Source organism: Triticum dicoccoides, chromosome 4A (assembly GCF_002162155.2).
Source record: "Triticum dicoccoides isolate Atlit2015 ecotype Zavitan chromosome 4A, WEW_v2.0, whole genome shotgun sequence".
NCBI lineage: Eukaryota > Viridiplantae > Streptophyta > Magnoliopsida > Poales > Poaceae > Triticum > Triticum dicoccoides.
In genome coordinates, this window is record NC_041386.1 from 666,344,463 (window position 1) to 666,354,689 (window position 10,227).

At 44.6% G+C, this 10,227-nt stretch overlaps 1 pseudogene; it reads left to right on the top strand.

Annotated features, from left to right (window-relative positions):
- The first annotated feature begins 7,035 nt into the window (after positions 1–7,035).
- Positions 7,036–10,227, top strand: part of LOC119284013 — a 10,928-nt pseudogene continuing 7,736 nt past the window's right edge.

Here is a 10,227-nt window from a genome sequence, read left to right on the forward strand (position 1 = left end):
TCTGTCTCTCCCACTTTAGTTGGAGCGGATTCAATGAAAAGGGTCCTTATGAAGGGTAAATAGAAGTTGACAAATCACGTTGTGCCTTTTTCGTAGGTAAGAACGTTCTTTCTAGAACCCTTTTGCAGCCATGTAAAAGATGCAACAACAATTAGAGGACGTCTAACTTGTTTTTCCAGCAATTGCTTTGTGATGTGATATGGCCAAAAGTTGTGATGAATGATGAATGATATATTGTGATGTATGAGATCATGTTCTTGTAATAGGAATCACGACTTGCATGTCGATGAGTATGACAACCGGCAGGAGCCATAGGAGTTATCTTAATTATTGTATGACCTGCGTGTCAATGATTTAACGCCATGTAATTACTTTACTTTATTGCTAAACCCTTAGCTATAGTAGTAGAAGTAATAGTTGGCGAGCAACTTCATGGAGACACGATGATGAAGATCATGATGATGGAGATGATTGTGTCATGCCGGTGACGAACATGATCATGGAGCCCCGAAGATGGAGATCAAAGGAGCTATATGATATTGGCCATATCATGTCACTACTATTTGATTGCATGTAATGTTTATCATGTTTTTCCATCTTGTTTACTTAGAACAACGGTAGTAAATAAGATGATCTGTCATGATAATTTCAAGAAAGTGTTCCCCCTAACTGTGCACCGTTGCGACAGTTTGTTGTTTCGAAGCACCACGTGATGATCGGGTGTGATAGATTCGAATGTTCACATACAACGGGTGTAAGACAGATTTACACATGCAAAACACTTAGGTTAACTTGACGAGCCTAGCATGTACAGATATGGCCTCGGAACACAAGAGACCGAAAGGTCGAACATGAGTCGTATGAAAGATACGATCAACATGGAGATGTTCATCGATGATGACTAGTCCGTCTCACGTGATGATCGGACACGGCCTAGTCGACTCGGATCATGTAACACTTAGATGACTAGAGGGATGTCTAATCTGAGTCGGAGTTCATTAAATAATTTGATTAGATGAACTTAATTATCATGAACTTAGTCTAAAATCTTTGCAAAAATGTCTTGTAGATCAAATGGCCAACGCTCTTGTCAACATGAACTTCAACGCGTTCCTAGAGAAAACCAAGTTGAAAGATGATGGCAGCAACTATACGGACTGGGTCTGGAACCTGAGGATCATCCTCATAGCTGCCAAGAAAGCATATGTCCTAGAAGGACCGCTAGGTGAAGCACCCATCCCAGAGAACCAAGACGTTATGAACGCTTGGCAGTCACGTGCTAATGATTACTCCCTCGTTCAGTGCGGCATGCTTTACAGCTTAGAACCGGGGCTCCAAAAGCGTTTTGAGCAACACGGAGCATATGAGATGTTCGAGGAGCTGAAAATGGTTTTCCAAGCTCCCGCCCGGGTCGAGAGATATGAAGTCTCCGACAAGTTCTGTAGTTGTAAGATGGAGGAAAATAGTTCTGTCAGTGAGCACATACTCAAAATGTCTAGGTTGCACAACCGCCTGTCCCAGCTGGACATTAACCTCCTGGACGAGGCGGTCATTGACAGAATCCTCCAGTCGCTCCCACTGAGCTACAAGAGCTTTGTGTTGAACTACAATATGCAGGGGATGGTAAAAACTATTCCTGAAGTATTTTCAATGCTGAAGTCAGCCGAGGTAAGGGTAAGGCAAGGGTAAGAAGAACTTCAAGAAGGACGGCAAGGATGTTGCCGCGCCCGGTAAGCCAGTTGCCGGGAAGAAGTCAAAGAATGGACCTAAGCCTGAAACTGAGTGCTTTATATTGCAAAGGGAAGGGTCACTGGAAGCGAAACTGCCCCAAGTACTTAGCATTCAAGAAGACCGGCAACACTAAAGGTATATGTGATATACATGTAATTCATGTGTACCTTACCAGTGCTCGTAGTAGCTCCTGGATATTTGATACCGGTGCCGTTGCTCATATTTGTAACTCAAAGCAGGAGCTGCGGAATAAACGGAGACTGGGGAAGGACGAGGTGACGATGCGCGCCGGGAATGGTTCCAAGGTCGATGTGATCGCCGTCGGCACGCTACCTCTACATTTACCTACGAGATTAGTTTTAAAACTCAATAATTGTTATTTTGTTCCAAGTTTGAGCATGAACATTGTATCTGGATCTCGTTTAATACGAGATGGCTACTCATTTAAATCCGAGAATAATGGTTGTTCTATTTATATGAGAGATATGTTTTATGGTTATGCCCCGATGGTCAACGGTTTATTATTAATGAATCTCGAACGTGATGTTACACATATTCATAGTGTGAATACCAAAAGATGTAAAGTTGATAACGATAGTCCCACATACTTGTGGCACTGCCGCCTTGGTCACATTGGTGTCAAGCGCATGAAGAAGCTCCATGCAGATGGACTTTTAGAGTCTCTCGATTATGAATCATTTGACACATGCGAACCATGCCTCATGGGCAAAATGACCAAGACTACGTTCTCCGGAACAATGGAGCAAGCAACCAACTTATTGGAAATCATACATACTAATGTGTGCGGTCCAATGAGCGTTGAGGCTCGTGGAGGATATCGTTATGTTCTCACTCTCACTGATGACTTAAGTAGATATGGGTATGTCTACTTGATGAAACACAAGTCTGAGACCTTTGGAAAGTTCAAGGAATTTCAGAATGAGGTAGAGAATCAACGTGATCGAAAGATAATGTTCTTACGATCAAATTGTGGAGGAGAATATTTAAGTCACGAATTTGGTACGCACTTAAGGAAATGTGAAATCGTTTCACAACTCACGCCGGCTGGAACACCTCAGCGTAACGGTGTGTCTGAACGTCATAATCGCACTCTATTGGATATGGTGCGATCTATGATGTCTCTTACCGATTTACCGCTATCATTTTGGGGATACGCTCTAGAGACAGCTACATTCACTTTAAATAGGGCACCGTCTAAATCCGTTGAGACGACACCGTATGAATTATGGTTTGGGAAGAAACCTAAGCTGTCGTTTCTAAAAGTTTGTGGATGCGATGCTTATGTCAAGAAACTTCAACCTGAAAAGCTCGAACCCAAGTCGGAAAAATGCGTCTTCATAGGATACCCCAAGGAAACCATTGGGTATACCTTCTACTTAAGATCCGAGGGCAAGATCTTTTTTGCCAAGAACGGATCCTTTCTGGAAAAAGAGTTTCTCTCGAAAGGAGTAAGTGGGAGGAAAGTAGAACTCGATGAAGTACTACCTCTTGAACCGGAAAGTAGTGTAGCTCAGGAAAATGTTCATGTGGTGCCTACACCGACTGGAGAGGAAATTAATGATGATGATCAAGGTACTTCGGATCAAGTTGCTACTGAACTTCGTAGGTCCACAAGGACACGTTTCACACCAGAGTGGTATGGCAACCCTGTCCTAGAAATCATGTTGTTAGACGACGGTGAACCTTCGAACTATGAAGAAGCGATTGCGGGCCCAGATTCCAACAAATGGCTTGAAGCCATGCAATCCGAGATAGAATCCATGTATGAAAACAAAGTATGGACTTTGACAGACTTGCCCGATGATCGGCGAGCGATAGAAAACAAATGGATCTTTAAGAAGAAGACGGACGCGGATGGTAATGTTACCATCTATAAAGCTCGACTTGTCGCTGAGGGTTATCGGCAAGTTCAAGGGGTTGACTACGATGAGACTTTCTCTCCCGTAGCGAAGCTGAAGTCCGTTCGAATCATGTTAGCAATTGTCGCATACTATGATTATGAGATATGGCAGATGGACGTCAAAACGGCATTCCTTAACGGCTATCTTAAGGAAGAATTGTATATGATGCAGCCGGAAGGTTTTGTCGATCCTAAGAATGCTAGCAAGGTATGCAAGCTCCAGCGATCCATTTAGGGGCTGGTGCAAGCATCTCGGAGTTGGAACATTCGTTTTGATGAAATTATCAAAGTGTTTGGGTTTATGCAGACTTATGGAGAAGCTCGCGTTTACAAGAAAGTGAGTGGGAGCTCTGTAGCATTTCTCATATTATATGTAGATGACATACTTTTGATGGGAAATGATATAGAACTCTTGGACAGCATTAAGGCCTACTTGAATAAGTGTTTTTCAATGAAGGACCTTGGAGAAGCTGCTTACATATTAGGCATCAAGATCTATAGGGATAGATCGAGACGCCTCATAGGTCTTTCACAAAGCACATACCTTGATAAGATATTGAAGAAGTTCAATATGGATCAGTCCAAGAAAGGGTTCTTGCCTGTATTGCAAGGTGTGAGATTGAGCTCGGCTCAATGCACGACCCCGGCAGAAGATAAAGAAGAGATGATTGTCATCCCCTATGCCTCAGCCATTGGATCTATTATGTATGCCATGCTGTGTACCAGACCTGATGTAAACCTTGCCGTAAGTTTGGTAGGAAGGTACCAAAGTAATCCCGGCAAGGAACACTGGACGGCGGTCAAGAATATTCTGAAGTACCTGAAAAGGACAAAGGACATGTTTCTCGTTTATGGAGGTGGCGAAGAGCTCGTCGTAAAGGGTTACGTCGACGCGAACTTCGACACAGATCTGGATGACTCTAAGTCACAAACCGGATACGTGTATATGTTGAATCATGGAGTAGTAAGCTGGTGCAGTTGCAAGCAGAGCGTCGTGGCGGGATCTACATGTGAAGCGGAGTACATGGCAGCCTCGGAGGCAGCACATGAAGCAATATGGATGAAGGAGTTGATCACCGACCTAGGAGTCATACCCAATGCGTCGGGGCCGATCACTCTCTTTCGTGACAACACTGGAGCTATTGCCCTTGCCAAGGAGCCCATGTTTCACAAGAAGACTAGGCACATCAAGCGTCGTTTCAACTCCATCCGTGAAAATGTTCAAGATGGAGACATAGATATTTGCAAAGTACATATGGATCTGAATGTCGCAGATCCGTTGACTAAACCTCTTCCGCGAGCAAATCATGATCAACACCAGAACTCTATGGGTGTTCGATTCATCACAATGTAACTAGATTATTGACTCTAGTGCAAGTGGGAGACTGTTGGAAATATGCCCTAGAGGCAATAATAAAAGGATTATTATTATATTTCCTTGTTCATGATAATTGTCTTTTATTCATGCTATAATTGTGTTATCCGGAAATCCTAATACCCGTGTGAATACATAGACCACAATATGTCCCTAGTGAGCCTCTAGTTGACTAGCTCGTTGATCAACAGATAGTCATGGTTTCCTGACTATGGACATTGGATGTCGTTGATAACGGGATCACATCATTAGGAGAATGATGTGATGGACAAGACCCAATCCTAAGCATAGCACAAGATCGTGTAGTTCGTTTGCTAGAGCTTTTCCAATGTCAAGTATCTTTTCCTTAGACCATGAGATCGTGTAACTCCCGGACACCGTAGGAGTGATTTGGGTGTACCAAACATCACAACGTAACTGGGTGACTATAAAGGTGTACTATGGGTATCTCCGAAAGTGTCTGTTGGGTTGACACGGATCGAGACTAGGATTTGTCTCTCCGTATGACGGAGAGGTATCACTGGGCCCACTCGGTAATGCATCATCATAATGAGCTCAAAGTGACCAAGTTTCTGGTCACGGGATCATGCATTATGGCATGAGTAAAGTGACTTCCGGTAACGACATTGAACGAGGTATTGGGATACCGGCGATCGAATCTCGGGCAAGTAACATACCTATTGACAAAGGGAATTGTATACGGGGTTGCTTGAATCCTCGACATCGTGGTTCATCCGATGAGATCATCGAGGAGCATGTGGGAGCCAACATGGGTATCCAGATCCCGCTGTTGGTTATTGACCGGAGAGCCCAACAGTTATTGACCGGAGAGCTAAATTTTTATTTTCTGCAACGTTCCCCAACAGGTCAAGTGTAGCATGCGAGGGTCAGTGCGTCGGGATCCATGGATGGTGCAACCACGGGTGGTGGTGACGGTGAGGCGCGGTGCTTTGGAGCGGTATGGCGAGGTTCAGCAGCCGAGGGCGACGGGAGCCACGGTACTAGCCGAGATGTGGGACAGGAAAGGATGCTGGGGAAGAGCTGCACGAGAGGTGGGAGGGTGAAGGAGCTGAGCAAAAATCATTTCAGCATATCGGACGGCCCACGCGGGTGGCATTTGATGGCTAGGGCGCAACCGGCCGAAATTTAGGCGGGTGCCTAGCATCGGTATTTTTATAATAGATCTTGGTTTTCTGAAAAAAGAAAATTAAAGGCTTATTATGAAAAAAAGACTGACGTCAATTCATACTTTTGGCCCCCCTCATGCACGACTTAACAGCAAGTTAAGGTGACAGGCCCACGGCCTGACCCGGCCAGAAGCATGTGATGACTGCTTTTTGCCTCGACAGACCTTGGACCAGCTGGTGTATATGCTTTGCGTCCTCGGCGCTAAGTGGATCACTAACAGACTATTTAGACCGCGAAGTACGCTCCAAAGCGAGCGGTGTGGTACTAAAAAGCATACGGCGAACGGAGCGGTGTGCTCGTTCCAGGCCCAGCAACAGCTACGCCAAGAAAAGTATTGCTTGCATGCTTGTAGTTCTTCAAAACAAAAGTATTGCATGCTTCGTCTCGCCGACGACTGAGCACCATGCATGCCACCTGCCGACCAACATGCATCGATCCCTGATCACTTTTAAAGCTACTATTGTAGTATTAATACTACCTGTCTTGACAAGATGCAATTGACCATCGGAATCCTGACCCATCTGGTTACCTACAAACTGAGCTAGCTAAGCCAACTCTGCATTTGCCATTGCATCCATTAAGTAATCTCATTTCCATGGACTGTTGGATCACTGCTCGCCGGTTCTCCTCACCTCCGACAGCTCCTCCTCACTTGCTCCGGCGCCAACGACGACGAGTACACGTGCTTAGCTAAGCTTCAACCGAAGCAAATCACCACACGAATGACAGTCAACATGTACACGCATGTCCAATCCAGTCCAGGTCATTACGGCCTTCCATCAACACACGCTATCAAGAGGAGCTCCAGGAACGGCCATGCATGGCGGTGGCGGTGGTGGAGAGGTGGGCGGGGCTCGGATCGGCGGTGGCGATCGCCATCTTCCTCTGGTCTGTTGTGCAGAACTATGTGCCCCCCGATCTTCAGCATCTACCTCACCAGCTGGGCCTCCTTCAACCCCTACCTCCAGATCACCATCTCCGAGTAAGGCGCTAAGCGCTTCCAGCGCAGCGACTTCTTCCCCACCGTCGAAGCCTACCTCAGTGATGCCTGCGCCCGCGCCGCACACAGGCTCAAGGCCGAGCTTGGCAAGGACGGAAGAACCTCTGGGTCTCTGTTTGGTTTGATAACCATGAGGAGGTCATTGACGACCTCTCTAGGACCACCATGAGGAGGTCATTGACGACTTCTCTGGGACTCCTACCTTCCTTTCGTCCTCGGCGAGGGCCGCTCTGTCACCGTCAAGAACCGCCAACGCCACCTCTTCACCGACAATGTCAGCGGAAGCTGGAGCCCCTACCAGGGGAGTGAATAGCAAAAACCATCAACAAAGAATGCTCGGGTTGCAAGAAACACATGTTTACATATTTGTGCCAAAAACCAAATTCTATGCCTAATTTTTTGCAGAAAAAACTGGTTGGTAGATTAGACAGTTTTGAGCATGATTATGACAGATGGGCCTGCAAATAGTGACGTGGCATAATTGTTCACGCGCGGGCGCCGTTAGACGGTGACAGACCAAAACATTTCTGTCAAAACCGAATAAATCGTTTTAGGGTCAAACCCCTACTCACCCCCTCCCCCCGCGTCGCTCAAGCTCTCCCCTATCACGAACTCTCTTTCTGTCCTTCGCACTCGCCCGACCGCCGGCCGATGCCATGTTGCAGCATAGTGTCTTGGAATGATTCGAAAAGAAGAAACCAACGAGGGTTCCATGTAGCATGTTTCTTCCTCCCCAGACGGCATCATTAAGGTTAGTTTGCTACAGCTAGGGTTAGGGTTTCTGATTTGGGGTTTTTTGCTAGGAGCTCAACCTGAACTGTTATGTCCTGTCTTTGCATGTTGTTTGCTTGTATAGATCCCTACTACCATGCATGGTGTGGATTTCACCGGCATTGACCTATATCTGAGTGTCCTGTGTGACCAAGGCAAGCCGGCGGAGAGATACATTGCATTTGAAGGGATTCTCACCGGCAGGAGGTTCCTCAGATGTGCTGAAAAGGTGTGCTAATTCGAGCTCATTTAGATTTGTTAAGTGTGCTTAGAAAATTTGCTAAGTGTGGTCTTAGTTTATTTAGTTGGTATATATATGTATTGTAATGTTCATGTGTTGCATGTTTGCAATCATGTGGTTATTAACTAATTGAGATTTATACTTTGTTAATTGTTTATAAGCTAAGTGCTTGACTGCCAGTGTTTAGTTGTTTAGATAGCCCATTAGTTTAATAAGGTGGCTGACTGTGAAGTGGTCATTGTTAAACGTTTGCTGCTCATTGAGATTGTATTGTGTTAATTCTTTAGTGCCGATCATTGATCATTGTTTTTTGCTGAATGTCAATGCTCATTGTTTAGTTAATACTCATCTAATAAGCTGGCAGTGCCTAATCAACCATGTTTCAAATAATTGCCTTGGTCACTAGTTATCATTTAGTTTGGCAGTGAATATGGAAATATTCGTATGGTGCTCAATTAGTCATATTTTTATAACTTATTTGTTCTCCTCTAGTTTACTATAACATATCTAATTAAGTCATTTAGCTTATTGCCATGTTTTTTTATATATTTTTGCAGGAAGGAATGATTGTGGAGTAGTTTAGTGAATTGATTTAGAGTGGCCAGACTAAATGGAGAAGGCGCTGGCCCCTTTATGGGGTATGTATGAGGATTTGTATGAGAGCAAGACAGATAGGACCAGGGACAATCTGGAAAGTTCATTTAAAGTTCACAATCTATCTCAAGACGAAAGCAAATGAGAGGAGAACTATCAGAAGTTAGTTGTTGATGTCAACTGCCTCTTGGATGCCCAGGAGCAGATGGCCATGTAGTTGATTATGATTAGCTTATGTGATTATGATTAGGACACTAGTAGAAAAAGGGTCAAATGTGAAGCACATTAGTGCCGGTTTGAATTTGAGCCGGCACTAATGTGTCCATTAATGCCGGTTCCAACGGCTAGGCGGGCGGACATCATTAGTACCAGTTTGTGGGCAACAATTAGTACCGGTTCATGCCACGAACCGGTACTAATGATGCCATGTCAGGCTGTGGGCCACCCGAACACCTTTAGTATCGATTCATGGCATGAACCAGTACTAGAGTTTCTTATTAAGCTGATTTTTAGTCCCACCTCGCTAGGAGAGAGGCAGTAGGAGCGGTTTATAAGCCGTGAGTGCAGAGACGATGAAGGAGAGGTGCAATGCTCACCTGCAGGTTGCTTAGCTTCAAGCCTTTCGGAATAGAATAGATTGCACGGAGCTATGTGCAGTGTAGTCTACCCTATTCCGAAAGGCTTGAAGCTAATTAACGAGCATTGCGCATTTTTTTATTTTCAGTAACTTATTAGAACTCCGGACTTCTTGTGTTACGGCAAAAATTGGATGCACTTCGTGTACAAACTGGACAATCTTTTTCGAAGTATCAGGGCCGGATTCGGGCGAAAACTCATCTGTTACACCGGCACTTCATTTTTTAAACTTATTACAACTTCCGACTTTTTTGCGTTCAGTACGCACCATTCTAAGCCACGTCATCAATTTTCAACCATTTCTGACATCATTTGCTCCCCTAGCACGAACCGGTACTAAAGAGGTTGTGGCAGGGCTATTTTTAGTCCCACCGCGCTCCCCTAGCAAGATTTTGACCACCTTAAATATGATACTTCTCAAACTATCACAAGCATTTGGTCTTCATTGAACTCTATGTGTAGGATCTGTGGCTGCAATAGGAGTCTTCGCCGGTTCTTAAATCAGTTTGACAATTTAGATTCTATACAAAAAGATCATTGATGATCAATGTATTTTTTATGTACTTCTCTGTAGCAGTAGCGCGTTTTGGCTGAAAGGTGGTACTGATCAATGTATTTTTTCCGTGTTACTTCTCAAACTATATAGAAAGGAAGAAGAGGAAGAAGAAGGAGAAGGAGAAGAAGAAGAAGAAGAAGAAGAAGAAGAAGAAGAAGAAGAAGAAGAAGAAGAAGAAGAAGAAGCAGAAGAGGAAGAAGAGGAAGAAGAAGAA